The sequence below is a fragment of the Oenanthe melanoleuca genome, chromosome 3 (assembly GCF_029582105.1).
Source record: "Oenanthe melanoleuca isolate GR-GAL-2019-014 chromosome 3, OMel1.0, whole genome shotgun sequence".
NCBI lineage: Eukaryota > Metazoa > Chordata > Aves > Passeriformes > Muscicapidae > Oenanthe > Oenanthe melanoleuca.
The window spans coordinates 81,585,581-81,604,632 of record NC_079336.1 but is presented as its reverse complement, the minus strand read 5'-3'; the positions used below and the strand labels follow the sequence as shown (position 1 = coordinate 81,604,632).

The following is a 19,052-nucleotide window of genomic DNA, read 5'->3' as shown; positions in this document are numbered from 1 at the left end:
TCTCCTGTCTCATGGAAAGCTAAGTGTTGAATTGTCTCTCTCACAAACTGGGAGTTAATCAATTATGAATCTTTCCAGACCTGTGGCACTGCCCAACAAAGGGACCCCACGTTTCCAGCCATCAAGGCAAAGAAAACAAAGTGAGAAGATCCTCTGCCAACACCCCAGAAGACACCCTGGAGTGAGCTACAAAGTGTGTTTGCACCCTTTATGTGGGAGGCTGGCAACACTTGGTTAATTAAGGCTTAATTAGTCGTTTATTACAGCACATATGTTCTTCAAGGAGGAAAAAACTGAACTAGGCTCTTGCTGTGAATATTTTTCCTTGCTCTGACCTGAAGTAAGGATGACTGTAACAACAACCACACTTTTTAATGCTCTCAGTTACTTCTACATATAGAACAGGCACTTCATCTACCACACAACACCTGGCAATAGAGAACAAATTTTTCTATCAATGTAATAGAGGTGTATTGGGAATGACAACAAAACTTGAATATAAGGTGTAATAAAATAAGCTCTTAAAGCCCCAGAAAATGTAATGGAAGCATGATTTAACTGTGACATCCTTCGCTTCTTAAAAATTGAAGAATAGTAACTTTTTTTTTTTTTAAGGAAAATACTTTTCAAACAAATTCTAGATCCTCCATGTAGAGAATTTGCTAATATAATTGCAATTCTCTTTGCAAAATTGGCCAGAGCAGTTCAAGAGACAATTGCACATTGGTAAATTCCCTGTAGTGTGTGCCTTTCAATGGTGATGTTCATCCTTTTGCAAACAGCTAGCACAGGGTCACTGGTTTTCTGAGACATCAGGAGCAGGCATAAGCAAGACAGAGCCAGTGTCCTGAATCTCTGCAGAGAGGTGAATTGAATCTTTAGGGAATGGATGGCTAGGCTATTCTTTTTACAACCCTGGTAAAAGATGCAGGTCTCCATGATACAGGTAGGCAGACCTGTGAAGAAAATTCAGATTTATTAATCTCCTTATAGCAATCTTTACAGGCAGAAAATGAACATTTGGCCTGGACTCGATTATTCTTCCTCATCCAACTAAGTGCACAGATTATTTCACAAAATAAACAAGAGAAACAAGTCACCACAGAGTGAATGCCCACAAAGTTATTTCACAGAGCCTTCACTGCCACTGTGGCTTTATTGGGGTCTGCCATTCACTTCTTTATAAAGACAAGAAACCACATAGTGGACACCACAAGACTTTTACTGACACTTTTTGCATCCTTTCAGGGCTGGTTGAGACATTTATGTAGGAGCTCTCTGGTGGGTTCATGCTCCCTAGACATGTCTGTAAACAGATCTTGAATACTAGAATTGTATCAGTTCTACTGTGTATGGTGTTTTACCATGGTGTAAGGACCTAAAATTTAGTAATTTTGATCTTTTTTTTTAAATTTTATTGGATCTAGAAGCTGGAGGTAGAGAGAGCCTGCCCATTCACACTCCATGCAGAACTTCTCTATGGGATATTTATCAAGGCATCATCCAGAGAAGCTGCAAATGACTGCAGTGGCAGAGCTGGAAGTGTTTCCTTTCAGGGACTGCATCAGGAACACAGCACAAAGGCTGTGTGCACACCCTGCCCACATTTACTCTGCCAGGTTTCTCATATCTGCTGCACTGAAGTGCAGTCACTTCTCAGCTGAAAAAAAAGCAACAGCATTTTCTGAAGGAGGAATGTGAGCTGAACGATGTCACCTTTCCTGCCTTTGATAAAGACTCTGTGTCAGGTTCTTGAGGAAACTCTGACTTGCAGCAGCCTCCTGGATGTGACAGCTAGGCTCTGCAGTCTGGACATCCAGCATTCATCTCAACAGATCTTCCCTTTGGGACCATCTTCTCTAATATAAACAGTACATCCAGACTCAATCTTATATGACTCCAAATTGCCTGCTTTTCTTTAAGACACCTGTGACAACAGTTTTAGGAAACAGTGCCATTATTGCAGAAGTTGCATGATGTGCACAGACCTGATGAAGAATAAAATGGGCGAGGACTAGCTCAAGTTTTTAAAGGCTGCATGTGTATTAAACTTTATTTTTTTCTATAAAAATGAAGCCCTTTCAAACCTAATCCTGTCATACCTGCTCTCTTGAAACCTCAGCCATAAAAAAGTGGCTTGATCTGATGCATTCACAGCATTGCTCAGGTGATGTTTCTTCTGATCATGAACTCAGGCTGTTTGCTGAAGTTAATAGTAGAAAGGTAAAAGTAGAAATAGCCTGAATCTTAATCATTACATGTTTATTGGTCTTTTTGAAGCATATTCACCCCACTTGCATGACAATGACTACAGGTTGTATTTGATCTCAATTTCAGTTTAATTTCTTCCCACCAAAGGAACTTCCCTTTTCCACACTCTGAACCTAGTTAACATATACTTGTAGTTCCAGTTTTCTTAAACAGTTTCCACAATTAGCTGGGGTTTTTCTTTTCTGCCATCAGAGATAGCAGCTTGTACACACAAGCATTCAGCTGGAAGCATGGCAGAGTTTTCATGCAATTTCAGTTCATTTGGGATCTTGACTTTCCAGGGCTACTTCGAGGCTTGATTTAGATGTTTAGATATAGCACTGAACTAGAATTGGCAATTGCACAGTTGAATGAAATTTAATTTGGTCAATTTAATTTTCACAGTTTTGTTTTTTGACACCTTGTCACTTAATCCGTCTCAAGAAAACAGTAGTGTGGTTAGAAACACATACTGAACTGATAGCTTTAATGTGAAAATTAGTAGAAATAATATTTTAAAATAGGTCTATTTTCAATATTAAACTCTCTCTAGCAGAAAAATAAAGCTATTTTTAATTTTCATCAAAATTTCTTGTTCAGGCAGCCTAAGTATGTATGAGAAGAGCTCAAACCTCTGTAGCATTTTTATCCCTGACTGATTTCTTCTTTCTGAGTGAAAGTAAAGAAAACTACTTCCTGAGGGTCTCTGCATATTAATATCATTCTTTCTTGCCTCATATCTTGGTCTTGTATAATTTTCAAAACCTGATTGGATGGAAATACTGATTTCATGCCAGGATTAAAACCAGGTGGCCGAGTTGAGGTTTAGGTTTAAATTTTAGATTAGGACAATATCTCAGGCTGAAAATCATAAGGAAAAAGATACCAGTTCATATTAAATAAATAAATTGGGAAAAGATAGAGATTGAAGCTGTTTCTTTTTCTGGAAAGCACCTTGTGCCTCTGGCTAGGTAGATTTGTAGTTAACTTTCTCAGCCCTTGTACTGCACATGAGGAAAGCTGTACTCTGTGAGAGTAGATAAATGAGGTTCACAGAAAATGGGCTCCTTTTCAGCACCAGGAGTGCTTTCTTGCTGCATGAAAAGAATGTACTTGGCAGTACATGTGCCTATTTGGCTAAATTATTAAAATACACACCTCAAAGAGAAGGAAATTTATCAAACATCAAAGTAAATGGCCAGCTTTATGTGTTCAGTAAGGTCTGATCCAAACTCCGCGGAGGGAGGTGAAGTACATTTCTGTGTGATTTGAAGGGCTTTGGTCCGTGAAATGTCAATGGTTTGACAGCTCAGATCAAAGCTGTGTGGACATTTGCATGCCTGACAGTGCAGCTGAGTGCTTAGTGGGCTTTTCAGCCTGGCCTGAGCAGCTTTGGTGTCTGCATGTTTGGGGCACTCTAACATCAGTTCCCTAAATCATCAGCTTTGCTTGGGTGCCCCTTTATCCAGGAACAAGGGTGATTTCTATCACATAACTTCACTTTGGCCTGTCTCAGCAAGACTGCAAATGCCAAGTGGATGCACAGGGCAAACACCTGCACCAACAAAGGCATTTACAACTTAAGTAACTGAATAGCCCAAGAATTGAGTGGAAGTCTTAATTAATTAGTTAAACTGAGAGTGAGTTCCAAATCCCGTGACCAGATTTTGTGCCAAGTCATTGAGTAGCTCTTGCTGTTTATTCCCTGACTTTTGTCTTTTTGGATGCTGCCTGTGGCTGTGAATGAACAGATCTTGTTCCCAAGCAGAAACATTATTTGAGAGTGACACAGCTGCTTTTTGGTGTCTGCCTGTTGTGCGGCCAGTGATGGGAACTGGACCTGGAGCCACCACTGAGCCTCCCGGGAAGGGAAGGGAAGTTTCAGGGAAGTTTCAGGGAAGTTTCAGGGAAGTTTCAGGGAAGGGAAGGGAAGGGAAGTTTCAGGGAAGGGAAGGGAAGTTTCAGGGAAGGGAAGGGAAGTTTCAGGGAAGTTTCAGGGAAGTTTCAGGGAAGTTTCAGGGAAGGGAAGTTTCAGGGAAGGGAAGTTTCAGGGAAGGGAAGGGAAGTTTCAGGGAAGGGAAGTTTCAGGGAAGGGAAGTTTCAGGGAAGGGAAGGGAAGTTTCAGGGAAGTTTCAGGGAAGGGAAGTTTCAGGGAAGGGAAGTTTCAGGGAAGTTTCAGGGAAGGGAAGTTTCAGGGAAGTTTCAGGGAAGTTTCAGGGAAGTTTCAGGGAAGGGAAGTTTCAGGGAAGGGAAGTTTCAGGGAAGGGAAGGGAAGTTTCAGGGAAGGGAAGTTTCAGGGAAGGGAAGTTTCAGGGAAGTTTCAGGGAAGTTTCAGGGAAGTTTCAGGGAAGGGAAGTTTCAGGGAAGTTTCAGGGAAGTTTCAGGGAAGTTTCAGGGAAGGGATGGGAAGGGAAGGGAAGGGAAGGGAAGGGAAGGGAAGGGAAGGGAAGGGAAGGGAAGGGAAGGGAAGGGAAGGGAAGGGAAGGGAAGGGAAGGGAAGGGAAGGGAAGGGAAGGGAAGGGAAGGGAAGGGAAGGGAAGGGAAGGGAAGGGAAGGGAAGGGAAGGGAAGGGAAGGGAAGGGAAGGGAAGGGAAGGGAAGGGAAGGGAAGGGAAGGGAAGGGAAGGGAAGGGAAGGGAAGGGAAGGGAAGGGAAGGGAAGGGATATGCCCTGGATCTTGGTGCTGAATGCTGCTTTCTCTTTAATATTTACCTCTATTTTTGCTGCTCTCTCCTCTCTTTAAGCGATGGTGTGTTTGATCGAAAAGAATGTGCTGCCAAAATTAGAACATATATATATATATATATATATATATATATATGCATATATGTATATGAATGTCCTTCTGCCTGTGTACATGAGAGAAAAGCACTTACACAAATCATGTGAGAACAGAAATAATTAGGTGTGTGATTGCACATCAGGCTTCCCTAAATACATTCTCATCAGACATTCAGGAAACATTACGATTTTATTACCAAGGGAAGGCTTTGCTTTTATTATTTTTGTAGGGGTAATTGTTCTGGGTTCTGTAAAATACAATCTTCTACCTAAGGAGTGTGTTTGTTTTGAAACCTTTGGCATGAAAGAAATTAACATTTCAGTTTCACAGCTTTTACAGTTGTAGTGGGTATCTCTATTAGCTGGTGTGAATCAGAGAGTTTCTGTTGTGTTTATTTATTTAGTAGCACCCACCACAGGTTCACAGCCCTCATGGTTAATACATTAATATGAGATTCTGGGAAAGCCTTCCCAAAAAAATTTGCACACTTCATTGATGTCCCACAAAACAGTTTGTCTAGCCTGGTGATGTTGAAATCATAAGCCCATATTTTACTTGTTGCACAGAATAACAAGTGAAATGATGACCAAAAATTCTTTCTGCCCCTTTTGGCTCCCTCACCAATTCCCTTTTTGAGCTCTCTCTTTTTCTTTTCTTATTTTTTTTTTCCTCTGCTCTCTTGTTTTCACTCAACTTTTGTGTTCTTATACACATGTAAGTCTCAAAACCCCTTGTGATGTTCACTTTAATTCTCGGTTTTCTTGTTTCACTCATTTGGTGCCCATTCTCTCTCCACATTTGGGATTTTTTTGGCTCTATAATTCCTTTTTGTTTGTTTGTTTGTTTTTGTTTTTTTGTTTTGTTTTGTTTAATGTTAATTCTGCCAAGTTCCTTGTCTTTTCCCAGCAACCCTAGGAGATGTGACAGAGCTATATCTATTTCTCTTTCTCCTCTACAGACCAGGAATTGAACTCTTTGGATGGGTTGCAAAGAAGTTGGGCAGCATGAAGGGAGTAAACATCTTATCTTCATCTTATAATGCCCAGCTATATATTTTCTCTCAGTATCCTCTATTTTTAATATTTTAGCTGCCTAATTCTTATGAAAACCATTATTGCCTCCACATTTCATTCAGCTGTACAGTAATTGTCAATGCCTTCTAAATATCCCATTTTATGCTCAGTTAAAAAGACAATGATTTCCAGGTACCAGAGAAACATGGAAATGTTTCAGGCTTCTGCCCTGGTGGCCTAATGCTCAATCCCATGTACAGAAATCAGGGCAGGTGTCAAAAAGAAAGCAAAAATTGCTCATTGTGCTTTGTACATTTACATGCCTGGTTTCTTAGAGATTTCTGTAGCTATTTCAGAACAATTTCCTTTTAACTTCTAGGGAGTATTTATTTGCTCTGTAGTGAACCAAATTCCAAGCCTTATTGTATGTCTTTCTTGTGCCTGTAACCACAAAGGCGTTTTCTGTCTCTCCTCTAATACAACTGTGACAAAGACACAGCAGTGGCTCGGTATCCAAGCTCTTCTGAAATTCGTATTTTTCCTTTATTCTGCTCTGAAACTGCAGAGCTTGCATTGAATAATGTTAGATAAAGGTAAAATCTCTTGAGGTAGATCATGTATTGGTAGGACAGGTATCATCTGAGGAGGACCCAATGAGTTGAAAAAATAGCAGCTCAAGAAACTAATTTAATTTGCCATAGCTATGAATATTTGACCTTTTATAAGGAAATGCAGAAATTAAGTCCATCTTGCTGACTATGATTCTCTAGGAAGTGCAGGTTTTCTTCTATGTGCAATCTCTGTGAACACAGAGGTTGAGGAGGCTGGTGAAGAGAAGTAGCAGCTCATGCAAAGATTGTCCAGCCCTTATGGAGCAAACTTATTGCAAAAATTTAATTCCCAAGCTTTTTGTATTGGGTGTTAAAATACTGAGCTGCATCACACATGCCTTGCAATAGATGCTCAAGCTTTTAATACATGAGAAAGTTTTTCTTGTTGCTTATTGCTTATATGCTGTGTTTTCTCCAGTGCCTCTGAGCAGAATAACAGCAGAGGGAAGATACTCTGAGATGCCCTGGACATGCAAGGGCTGACTGAAGGTCAGGTCCCACTTCCCTTTTTCAGGCCTGAGAGCACAGAGAACAGTGAAAACCATGTCAAAATACTCTCTGCTTAGGTTGTTAATAAAATGCTGTATTTCCTATACCATGCTTGAGATAACCTGAAGCCTCTGAAATTAATCTGTGTACCCTGTTGCTCCTCACAGCCAAGTAGCTCTTGCTGTGCCTATTTCTGATCACAGTTTAAATTTATATGCTTTGACTTAGCTCTTGCATTCACTGACACTTTTTTAAGACAGCTGTCATTTTTCTCCTCAATTTCTCTTAACATTATGAAGTAAATAAGGAAGAAGATATGGAGTAAGAATTAAAAAGATAAGGACTAGTTTTCTCCTTCCTTCTTTTTCTCTGATAGACACAAATAGAAGCAGAGGATTCAAATCACTTGTAATCCTGACACTGCTACTCCTCTATTTCCTCTTTCTCCTTTATTTGTGTGTCCCACCTGGGTTATGAATGGAAGCAGGAACCTCACTCATGCAAGTCCTTCAGCAGCTTCCAAGGTCTCAGGCAAGAGCCAGAAGAATTTGTTGAATCTCTCTACATATCCACACTTCATTAGCATCAGTCTCAGGAAGGTGGGATGGAAGAGGGTAGACCTGAGCAATAATTTAGGAGCAGTAAGGAGCCCATCTGCCCCCAAGCTGGGCCCAGCAGAGCAGGCAGAAATCACACCCTGCAGTGCCTCTGAGGCTTTCACACCCCTTTCTGTTTCCTGGTCCTTTCTGCATCAAACTTTAACAATACTCATGTTCCTAGTCAGATCCCAAATCATGCCTATGTGCCTTTTCTTGCTTTCTAACCAAAATATTTTATTGAAGTAATATTAGGAATAAAACCCACAGTTTTTGCAGCATGCTTAAGCTTCATTAAGAAAAATACCACCTTGTATTATTTCTTTTGCACTGTGTACTGCAAGCCCTGTGCTGTAATCTTAACTAATTTCAGAGGTCTGGGATTGTTCCTTTTAAGTGCCTGATTCCATCCTTGGCAAACTTTGTAGCTTTCAGACAGTCATGACCACAGAAACTAAGTGCTTTGTGGCTAGGAAGATTTCTTCCCACAATTTGCAAGGTAGATTTTTGAGGTTATTGATGGATTAATTCCTTTGACACCTCCATGCTATAATGTGACAACTGTTAGAAAATACTAGCTTTATGGTGATGGCTGTAGTTTTGATACAAAACAAGTTTGCCTGAAAGATTCTCACCTCCTCCATGTACTTTTAATTTAGTTATGAAATTTTACCATTCAGATTCATGGCTGAGACAAGCAATTTTGAAAGGACTAGAATGACTCCTGAGCAGCTTAAGGAGTTGACCTTGTCCTAGATATGGACTCTTGTCCATTATATGCCAGAGTCTGCTTGCATGATTAGCATAAGACTGGTTTCACAGCATTATCCCTGGTTGACAAATCCTGTCTGAGGGTTACCTGTCCCCAATCTCTCATGATTCCTCTCTCCTAAAAGGTTAAAAATGCCAAAGAACCTTCTCTTCCTCCAAACTGTTTTTAAAGTGACAATTAGAAAGCAAACTGAGATCTGTAGCATGTGACAGGGCACGAAGATGAATGACTCAGCTGGTGCAGACATGAGATTGGCAGGGGAGTCACTGCAGCAGGTCCCAGCCAGGGCTGTGGAGAGCCTGACCTCCCTCACATTGCTCCTACTGCCTGTGGAATTGTATGATCACAGCCTAACAGCATCCTCTCCAAAGAGGGACCCTGCTGCATGGCAAGTGCAGGTATCCTCTTTCAATAATGGAAAGCATTGGCATCTTCTATTCTGTGTGGAAAGGGTCAAAATATAGAATGAAGACTCATGTTGCCACTCCTCCTGTGCCATGCCCTTATTGCACTGGGCCTCTGCTCCCCTCTGGCTTTCAGTGCTGACTGGGAGCATTCTGTGCAGAGTGAATCAGTGCCAGAGGTGGCAAACCCACCAGGGTGAGGTCCTCAAGGGCAGGTGGCAGTGCTGCTGCCTCCAGGTGTACTGTGGAAGCTAATGCTGTGCTTTTCATCAAAATAAGAGAATTGGGAAAGCACAGCTAAGGCAGGCTCTATTCTGATGAACACTGTGCTAAAACAGATGTACACTAAATAAGAAGTTTGTTTGTTTGTTTGTTTGTTGAGTGAATAGATTACACTGGTCTCAAATAGCACTCATTGTCCCCAGAAGAACCAGTCCATTTGGATGGGAAAAACTTCTGCTATTCCTAATTCTGAGTTTTCTGAACAGGAGATTCCCAGCTGTAATTCATAATTATTGAAGTTTTGATAGCATACCAAAGTCTTTTGAGCAACAAAATCAGGTGTGGTCATTTTTTAAAAATAGAAGCAGTTAAAAAAGAGAGTAGGGAGTGAATACATCATCACTTGAAATCTTTAAATCAAGATTTAATCATTGACTGCCTTTATAAAATATATATTTTTGCATCATCCAATATTGTGATGATAGATGCAGGAGCCACAGAGAGGATTTCTGTAACTGAGGTTATGCAGAAGGTCAAATGAGATGGCCATAATGATCCCTTCTGGTCTTAACCTATCAATCAAAGGGCATTAAATTTTACTCACTCAGCTGGACATGTGATTATGCAAAATAGAAGTACAAGGATTTTCCTTCTTGTAAAGGGAGAACCTGGAAAGAATAATAACCCTGGGATAAAAATACCATACTGACCTCCTTTCAGAGCATCTACAAAGTTACAGGGGGTCCTCTTAAGGTTAGCACAAGTCTCCTGGTTATTCCAGATGAGATGAATGCTTAGAATGGAGTAGATTATGAATATATAATTTATTCTATGACCTGAAATAACTTTTTTTTTGATATTTGGAAACCCTTCTGCATTTAGCTGCAAGATGGACAATGAAAGGTTTTTGTGGAGTTGCTGAAGTATTTTAATGAAGTTGATCCTCATATTTTAGTTGTGATATTAGTCTATGCATTTTATAGCAGCATATTGTAAAAGGGACCATCTGTGATGCTTTTGTCTCATTAATACCCTCAAAACCCTTTTTCCTTTCACTGCACTGTAAAACAAGTGCCTGGTCTCTGTTGGATGTCTGGCTCTAGAAATTTGGATTAAGTGTTCCCCATGCTAAGATGCAAGAAACAGAAAACAAGCATATTCAGTTTGTCTGTTGGCTGAAACTGCTTTTAAAAGCAGAGGGATGTGTGGGTGGAGGATGTGAGAAGGAGATTTTGTGCTGGCATATACATGTGTAAACAGATATTCAATGATTTGTAAAGAGCTGAGCTGTACAACACCCAAGAACTATACAGTCTTTCCCCAAACCTCCAATGTTTGAAAGCTGCTGGGTTCAGCTCCTGACAATTATTTTCATCACTAGGGCCACAGACCACGGGTTTTTTAGACTGTCTTTCTATCAGTAAAATTGATTGGCAGCCTGTTGATTAGACAGTCATGTGAGCCACTGCTGACAGTGGCCAGCAGGAGACAGGAATCACCAGTGCCCACAAGCACATCCTAAATTGTACTGTCAGTCAGATGGCCAAAGGCTTCAGTGCTTCTTCTGCTAGACTCTGAAAGGAGAATGGTGTTTGTAGAAGGTGAAGTTGTCCTGGAAGTCTCAAAAACATCTCAATTTTATTTTTGTCTTGCTCTGCTATACTAGTTTAGTCTTCTTGGGCTTTGATGTTATATCTAGCACTGTTTGTCAAAGGAGAGGGTTTCCATTACATAATTTCTGTGTCAAGATGGGTCTTTCCAGTGATTGACACTGTTCAAGAAAACCTGTATTAATGTGATTTTAAGGATTTTATGAGTTTTTATGAGTTTTTTCACAGAGAAATTATGCATTCTGTTGGGGAACAGGATTTCCTGCATCACTCCAGCTGCTCAGCAAGATTCACAGTGCAAAAGTTAGCCTGTAATTCTGTTCTCTCATGTATTTCCTAGATCTAAGTCAAGAATGGAAGATGGAACCTCGACAGTTCTCCCTAGGAGTGGAGTGCTGTGGACCTGTGAGATAATCACAGTCCAGGCAGAATGAAACTTCTCTTGTGGCTCTTTGGCTCTGATGGGGTTTCTGTGGAGGTGGAAATAACAGCAGATGTAGCTTGAACACCCTTGGTGGCTGACTGGGAACTACGGCAGGACTGGAGGGAGGGGAGGCCTGAGTAAAAGAGATGAGAGGAAGTGGTAACCTGCCAGAAGGACCAAGAAAGAAAGCTGTTGATTCACTGAGAATCTCCTTACTTGGGAGCAAAACAATATATAAATACCAGGGATGGTTAGTGAAGAGGGGAAGCTGAGGGGAAAATGCCAGGGAATTCTGATTAAATTCTGAAGGGCATCACAGAAAGCTGAAAAGCACCCTGGCCTCACACATTGGGGACCTACAATATCACAGACTCATGTAAACCTTTTTTTGGGTGATTTTACTTTTATTTTCCGTTGGGAGTTTTCACTGTCAAAACTGTAGCTGGCGAAAGATTTTTGGAAGATTCTTGGAGTGCATTGACAGAGTACACTTTCTCTCTTTTGCTTTCAAATCAGACTCTGAAACGCTAGTCTCAGAGTCTATTATTAATTCTTGATGTCACTAAGAGATGTCTTCTCTGTCTGTGATGCACTGACATTTATTTTATGAGGCACTGACACGATCAGAGCTTTGATTTGATTTCCTAGCCAATATGCTTGGCCCAAGATTCCCAGGACTTATGTTCAAAGTTAGCTCTTTAAGTTCCTGTTTCATAATAAAATGAAGTAATTTCTTGACAGTTCAAGGCCCAGTTTGGCAGCTTTCAGCTTCTCAGGTCTTCCTTTGGCCAGGCCACTTGCTTCAGTGCCCAGGAAGATTATTGACAACTCTTGGCCTTCCTCTCAAGAAGAGCCCTTCAGCACAGCTCCACACAGAGCCAAGGCTGAACGAGCCAGACTGGAACTGTGAGGGATCTAAAGCTCAGCAGAACCTGCCCTCCACGAAAACCCCATGTATTCTTCTATGCAGTCATCCTCAAAAACATCTTCAAACTTTTCAGTTCAGTCTGGTCTGCCTTTCAAGGGGCCAGATTTGATACCTGCACATCAGTTTGGGTGACCTGGTTCCTCTACCTGCACTGATAGACTCTTGAAGAACGTGTGATGTTTTCACTGGGAGGAAGGAGCAAATGAGGAGAGTAACTAGGCTAGATGAGGCTAGAAAAATATACTTCTTACCCTTCAGACTGAAATACTGCAGCTCTTTCTGAACTCTTGGCCTTTTTCACACTGAGATGTTTACAAAGCATCACAAGTTTTTACTCTTTAGATCTCTAGTGCCTTTAAGAGGTGCACTTTACACCAAATACAAAGGACCTCAGAATCAGAGCTTACATATTTAACCTGGATGTGCAGAAGGAGACTGCTCCACTGCTCATGCCTCAGTGCATTAACTAATCTTTAAAGAACAGGGATTAAGGGGAAGCTTTGCCCATGAACAGGTTAGCCCTGGCTGTCGAGCACAGGCTGCACAAACTCATTCAGATTCCTCAGGGGTGTGTAGTGCTGATCACTGTCCAGAGACAGGACACTGGATTAAATGGAGCATAGGTGTGACCCAGGGCCACAATTTTCAGGTAAATTTCCACTGCAAAATGATACTATTTTCTTGGGGTATTTTAATGAGGGTTTTTGGTGGTTTTGTTTTTGTTTTTGTTTTTTTTTTCTATTCCTTCCATGTGCATTATTAGTTGTTCTTTCTGTTGATATATTGATACTTGTGTGTAGTAAGTTGAACAAGATGGATTTTTTTTCCTCCTCTTTTATAGTCAGTGCTCATCTTTTCCCTGGCTCTGTCTAGGAGCCTCTTCAACCAGGAGAGGCAGAAGAAAATGAGTGTGTCTGTGTCAGGAGGGCTGGAGAGAGGAATCCACCAGTACATTGGAAAGGCTGATCAATCTTCATGAGTTCTTTTACCTCAGTTCAAGTTTTATTTAGACATTGCAATACTGTTCAGTGCAAAGGGAGAACTGCCATTACTTTTTTGCTATCAGCATTAGAAATAATATTATTTAATGTGGGCAACCCCTGTACATGTTCTTCTCTTTGTCATTTAAGTTTCTAAAACACAGCAAGGGAAAATTGTTTCCAGTGTTAAATAGAATGTATCTGACAGTGCTATTAGAATCATAGGATGGTTTTCTTTCAGAAAAGACTTTCAAGATCATCAAACCCAACTGTTAGCACTGCTCTGCCAAATCCACCACTAAACCGTGTTCCTAAGCAGCACATATGGTTTTTATCTATCTTTTCCTACATTGATACAGATATATATGACTTCCACTATAAGGTTTCCAGCATCGGCACCACCTGAGAGCTCTTTGCAACTGCAGCTTATGCATTTTGCAGTAAAATTCCTCTCCTCTCCTCTCTTCCCTCCTCTTCCTCCGCCCCCAGAGGACTGACAGGCTTTCTACTGACAAATGTTGAGTGTAGCTCGTGAGGATTTAGCATGTCAGGCTGTGACTACACAGCTTAGGTTTCTATTCTTATGCAATGGCTTAGAGGGCAGTGCTTTGCCACATAATTACAGAGCCACTCTCTGTTAGGACCAGGAGTTTTGTTTGGATGCTTCTTTCCATACCAACTGTTTGCCTCCTGCCCACTTAGGACTCCTCCCTGACACTTTTACTTGTTTATTAGCTTCTTTTTGTGCCCTTGTGTCATCTGGTTTCTGGTTTTCTTCCCTTTCCTATGCCACACATCTGTTTATTTCAGAGGTGAGGGGTCTGACTGAGTCGTGCCTGCACGGATTCCTATGCAGTACAAAGCACTTGCTGTTTGTTGCACCATCAGAAGAGGTAAGAAGAGATTCCTGAAGCTGCCTGCTAGTTCTCTCGGGTTTTTCACTCTCTATCTTTTTTTTTTTTTTTTTCCCTTTTTTTCCTTTTTTTTTTTTTTTTTTCCTGGTGTGTGCACGCTGCTTGTCTCACAAGCCGTGCAGGCTCTGCCATCTAGAGCACTTTGTGAGATCACTCCACTTTGCTGTTTTTCCTCCTTCCCTCCCTGCGTGGCTGTGTGTGTCTGTGTCTCCCTGCCTCTCTCCCCCCGCAGTCCAGCTCAGCCCCCCACCCCAGCACACACTGAACCTGGGCTTGCTTGTATGAACTTGGACTTGCAGTACTGAAATGCATGTCTTACCCTGGGATGCACTAGGATCAGAATGCTCAAAAAGCCTGCAGCCTGCTTAGTCCTCCAAGACTGGGTTTTTTAAATCATACAGGAAAAGAACAAGTTATTCACTTTTTAAAATTATCTTTCTTTTTCTTTTTTTTTTCTCCTTTCCTTTTTTTGTGCTTGGATATTACTGAACAAGGAGTCTCAGGGATTGACACGCTCGGACTTCACTGAATCAGGCTGCATCTGACAAACAATCTAGTCTGCATTTTGGTGTGCTAGAGATCAACTGGGATTTTTCTGATTCTATTTTCTTTTGAAAAAAGGATGCATGGAATAGAAAGAAGGTCTAAGTGCCTCTCTGAGACTATTTTACCAAACCTGGGATAAATGTTACTTCTCAAAGGTAAGTGCAAGGTTTTTTTTCCTATGTAGTATGTACTGTGTAGTTATAAAAAAAACTATATATAGACATGTACCCAAAACATTTTATAGACAGCTGCCTCTGATGGCAAAAAATGTCTCAGTCATGCATCTTAAAGCATTGAAGAAATATATAACTTTACCTCCCATTTTCATGTTAGCTTAGATAGGATTTTTCATGTAGAGTGATGGATCTCAGTTTGGTTTCTGCCTATCATGGTATGAAAATGCACCTCAAAACCAGTTTTTTTAAGAGTCGATAGGAATTTTTATGATAGTCCTTAAACAGGGATTGGAAAGATGCTTAAAAGAAAGGATAATAATTTGGTTTCTAATAAAGGAAGAATTGAGGAATAGAGTAAAGCTGTGAAAGCAGTTTCAGCTTTCTGAGGAATTAGTAAGTCCTACAAAGCTTAGGAAGAACTTTGCTGGACAGATCAACTCTGCTGTGTATAAAACCAGAGGGTAAAAGTGTGAGAACCCTGGCAAATGTCATTTTAAGAAACAGAAGGCACAGGAGCAGCTAGGGAAGGGAAGGGAGTGAGGGATGTGGAGGGGCAGTGGGCACCCAGTTCAGTGCCTGCTGTTGCAGACAGAGGATTTGTTCTTGGTAGGGCGATGCCACTGGTGTGGGTGCCCAGAACTGGCCAGGTGGGCTTGTGGGGGATGGGGTGCACAAACAGGTATCTGCTATGTCATGTCTGTCTGACGTCAGCAGACATATATGCTCTCAGCAAGACTAAATGTACTGAGAATTGGGCTGGGGGAAGCATCTAAGTGGCAGCACAGTACAAGATACAGCAAAATGGAAACTGAGTCTCTGACTTGCATGGGCATATGCACATGTTTGGGGCACAAAGCAAGTGAGTGACTGAATAAAAGAAAGGAACTAATGGGGTAAAAAAAAAATTGGCAGTGAAGTCAACAAGTCCCAGCATGGTAGATCAGTAACTGGAAATGTAAAATGGTCAGTTGGGGTAGTGTATGTAAGGAAGGGTTCTTGAACTGGGTAACTCCTGCCTACACAGAAGAGATGAGTAATAGTGATTTAAAGCAAGAATATTTTTTTCTTTTCAGACTGCCTGATCCAGTATTTTTGGGCAGTGCCATGGAGATATTAAGAGAAATAAGGTTTATCTATTCCATCTTTGGGATTACTATGACAGAAAAACTCTTTTGATGAGAAGAGAGAGGGAAACAGTAAGTGTCGCTTCAGTCTATAAAGTCACAGTTAATTAAATTGACACTTCTTAACTTTATAATACAATGTTCAGCATGGGTAAGTCCAGCAGCACAATTGTCAAGGGGATTTTCTGTTCCTCCAGAAAGAGGAAACGTTCCCATGCAGGGGATCAATTTCTTATTGGACCTTGCTGCGTACAGAGGCTGTACTAAGGCAAATTTAGGCTTGTGATGAGAAAAAAGAGAGACCAAGAATTCCTTCCACTCTAGCCGTGTTTCAGGCTGGTTGCAGTCTCCTTGTTTACAGCCTGCTGTGTGTCAGTGGTGAGTTTGCACTGCCCACAGATCACCACTTGAGCACTACAGAGTGCTTGTCGCGCTCTGCTCGGAGCTGCCGCGCCGCAGCCGCGCCAGCGAGGGCTCCACACCTTCCTGGGGCTGCTTCTAACTCTCAGGGAGAGAGGGATGCAAAAAACAAGCAATGCCAGGAGACAGTTAGCAAAAATTCATGCTATTTTAACCCATGAAACCCACCAAAGGTTTGCAGCACCTCTTGGATCAGAGGCAGTGTCTGCTCTGCTCCCCCAGCACAGCTCTGGTTTCTTTAGGGTGGCTCTGGACCAGGTGTCCCCAGTATCTGGCTGTGTAGGGCAGTGGCAGGCAGGCAAGCTGGCTCCCCTTGGTGCACCCCAAGGGCTGAGAAATGTGACCCAGCCTCAGAGCCCCTGTTTGCTGCTGCTCTCTGCCCCATGCTACACTTCTCAGCTTGGGTGCTTCTTGCTTAAATTTACAATTGGGCCATTACTGACCATTTTTCCTAATGGGAAGTACAAATGGCATGTGTAGCCTTGCCCCCTAGCCTCCACTCTGACTGACAGCTCCCAGCAATCCCAGTCAGAGTGCTTCTGCTCCCCTCTTTGCTGAGGAATCTGACCACTGACTCAAGTTTGCAATGTAATGATTAGAGACCCACCTGATCCTGATCCGCCCCCTCCCCTCACTCCTTTTTTTTTTATTTTTTTTTTTTTTTTTTGTACTTGTGGGCAAAAAGCATAACGGGAGGCTGATTCAAAATTATCGAGGTTTAACCGGCAGTAGGTGGGAATATTCTTCAAGTGACTTGACTCCCTGCTGAGGGGCTGTGGACTGAAAGCCCTTGAGGCTGCATTTGCTACCCACCCTCACAGAGGGGAGGCAGGGGATGATGACAGCGCCTGTTCACTCCCAAATCCCATTTTGCATTGCTAATGCATTTCTGCCTTGACCTACAAAGATCACCTGTGGGAGAAGAGGGGTAATTTGTTCCAACAGTGTGCTCAGTCTCTTTTTTTTCTGGCCTGGGCACTCAGCCTTACTTTCTTCATGTTTGTCCTAGTGTGCTGTCATGGGGTTGTTTTTGTGGAGAGCCTAATTATCTCCTAGGTGCTGAACTGAAAAGCAGTAACACTCTTTTTGAAGGAAGATATCTGTGGCTCCTTCAAACCAGTCCAGATGACTCTGGAATTTACTGCCCAACACCAAATAGGCCATTGCTTGTATTCCCTTTCCCTCCTTTGCTTTTACCATGCAGAATTTGACTGTAGCCACTAAGGACCTCACCAAGGGCTGGGATTTATTCTGTCAGTGTCCAGAGGCCACATGTGCTTGCAAGGGGCTGAACAGCTCCCAGTTATCAACTGAAACTTGTGACAAAAGGCAAGGTTTCATCTGAGTGCACTGGAATAACAACAAACCCACAAATGACAAATCAGTGTGATGCAGTGCTGCAGTGAAGGGCCAGCTGTTTGTCTCTGCCCAACTCAGCTCCACTGGGAGGCAGAGAGAGAGGAAAGCCTGTAAGTGACACTTTTTATTCTAGGAACTCCTGCATGGGTCAGTGATGAACCTTGGCATGAAATTAACATGTGTAAATATGTCATTAGATGGCCCACAATGATGTGACATGGAAAACTGGGGAAAGATTGTGTTATTTAGAACTATTTCTGCATCCTGGATCAGCAATTGTCACCCTACTTCAGGATATTTATATGACATTGTTGCTGATTTTTCTCTCTTCCTGTCATTTTCTTTGCCTTACCCATGATATGGGTCTGTGATGATATCCTCATCTTTATGGAAAAACATGGGTGGCAAATCCAGGATACCAACTTCAGCATATAAAATGAGCAGCAGCAGTAAAAGTCAGAAAACATCTTTTCAGTTAAAAAAAAAAAAAAACTGCTCTGAAAACATGGGAGAAAAGAAAAGATGTGCTGTCAGGGTCTGCCCCCATGCAGAATCACTATTGACCTATATAGAAGGCAGAGCTGAGTGGGAGTTTTCCAGTATAAATGTTTTTGTTTTTGTGCAGGAAATAATATTTTTAACAGACAGAAACATGATTGGGAAATGATCAATCTTACAAATTTCTTGACTAAAAAACTGTAGGGACAAAATTTCTAGAATACCTTATCTTACATAATTTCTGGAAGAGAAATTTTATTATTTCCTTCCAGTTCATTCATTTTGTATGAAAACTGAAAATAATTCACATGAAACTTGATGATAAAATCCCATTTTGCTAAAGGACAAGCAAATCTGTGAGTTGAACTGGAATTAAACATTTCTGGCTCATTAGAAGGCTTGCAGCATACCTTCAGTTTGGGACAAGGAAACTGTAGACATTGTCATTTTGACTCAAGGGACCAGAAAACTTTTGCCTGCCAAGCCTTACCTGGAAACCAATTTATTTCACCCAAAGGGATTATTCTAGGGGTATCTTGGCAACAAGTGCTGTGAAGTATCAAGGCCTCTGAGAGGTTGCTCTTGAAATCATTTCTCCAGCTATGGAAAACTTATGCACTGAGAGGATATGGCAGCTGAAGAACAGCAGGTAGGAAGGGATAACTGCAGCAATAATATAAGCAGCATTATAATATAATGGAGCATTTAGGAGGCTTCTGCTAATCACAACTCAGGAAGAAACAGGTCTCTAATCCTCTGGCAGATCTGCTGCCACTGTGGGTTGTGGAAAGAGGTGAGATAAGGAGAGGGTCCTGGAATAGCAATAAATCCAGGGTCCTGGACAATGGTTGGTCAGAAGGTGGGAGGTAGGGCTGGTGATCCCAGTGCATAGCAAGTCAGGTTCTGAGCAGGACAGAAGCTGGATTAAGGATAAA

The 19,052-nt window shown here is 41.7% G+C and overlaps 1 protein-coding gene across 1 annotated transcript in view; it reads left to right on the top strand.

Annotated features, from left to right (window-relative positions):
• Positions 1-14,275: 14,275 nt before the first annotated feature.
• LRFN2 (leucine rich repeat and fibronectin type III domain containing 2) overlaps positions 14,276-19,052 on the top strand; it is a 237,534-nt gene continuing 232,757 nt past the window's right edge. The window contains exon 1 of the mRNA XM_056487604.1: positions 14,276-14,695. The gene's annotated coding sequence lies outside the window, so the exon portion shown is untranslated. The remainder of the gene's footprint in view (positions 14,696-19,052) is intronic.